Raw genomic sequence first — 1,090 nt, forward strand, 5'->3', positions numbered from 1 at the left:
GAGGCTGCTGAAACACTCGGACTTGACTTCAGTATTAGGGGTGAGAAAAATGCATCAAATCTTATCTATCTCGAGTACTCACTCCTGAAAGCCCGGATTAAGGAAGCACAAGAGAAAAACTTTCTTGAACAGTTCCTCGATAAGAGGATGCACGGTATCTTCCACAGAAATGTGAAGGATCAATCAATGTCTTGTGAGCTAACGTTTACTTTCCTTAAATCGCCTAGATGGAAGTCTGGTAAGAAGGGTTTCATTTTTGCATTCCAAGACAGTGTCATTTCCACCTTAACATATCGTCGCCACATTTTGAGCCAAGACATTCCCGATGATAGCTACAGGGCGTGCCATGCACACCCCGAGCATTTAACTCACATACTATCTAGTTGTTCAACTCACGCGGGAACGACCTACATTCAAAGGCACAATGCGGCACTAAGAGTGCTTTATTACCATCTCTGTCACTCTTACGGCATTAACCTTAATATCGCTTATCTAAATGCTCCTAGGGAAATCGAGTCAATTGTCGAAAATGGGAAGTGCCGCTTATACTGGAACTTTATATTCTCGACAACTGTTTCTGTTGCTCACTCGAGGCCTGACATGGTTCTTCTTGACTTTGTGAAGCGAACCATGTTCGTTATCGAATTTTCGGCACCAGCTGACAAAAACATCATAACCAAGGAGAATGAAAAGAAAGAGAGGTATCGAGACCTTATAAGGGAGTTGCAACGATTGTACCCGGAATATTCTGTCAAACTAATCGTCCTTATAATCGGCGCTCTTGGAGGTGCCAAGCTTTCATTTGCTAATGGCCTAAAAAGCATCCCTGCGTGTCAACAATATGCTAAAACACTTGCGGGAAAAATGCAGAAGGCGGTAGTCCTTGGGTCGCTCCGTGTTCTTAGGGTGCACGAGGCTTTTAGTGGATCGTCGTATTGATTCCGTTGCAGACTGTAACCACCTATCTCACGGTCGTAAGACGTAGTTGTGGCTGAAATTTTACCGCGATTTCGCTGGGAGCGGGTGCAATTTCCCAGGTTAGCACCCGCTCCCGGCGAAATCCTGCGGTTGTCCTTAAGACAAATATTTA

General features: G+C 44.7%; 1 protein-coding gene across 1 annotated transcript in view; it reads right to left on the reverse strand.

Annotated features, from left to right (window-relative positions):
- Positions 1-1,090, reverse strand: part of LOC117171007 — a 254,157-nt gene that overhangs the window by 39,277 nt on the left and 213,790 nt on the right. The gene's annotated exons all lie outside the window — the stretch shown is intronic.

Source organism: Belonocnema kinseyi, chromosome 4 (genome assembly GCF_010883055.1).
Source record: "Belonocnema kinseyi isolate 2016_QV_RU_SX_M_011 chromosome 4, B_treatae_v1, whole genome shotgun sequence".
Lineage (NCBI taxonomy): Eukaryota > Metazoa > Arthropoda > Insecta > Hymenoptera > Cynipidae > Belonocnema > Belonocnema kinseyi.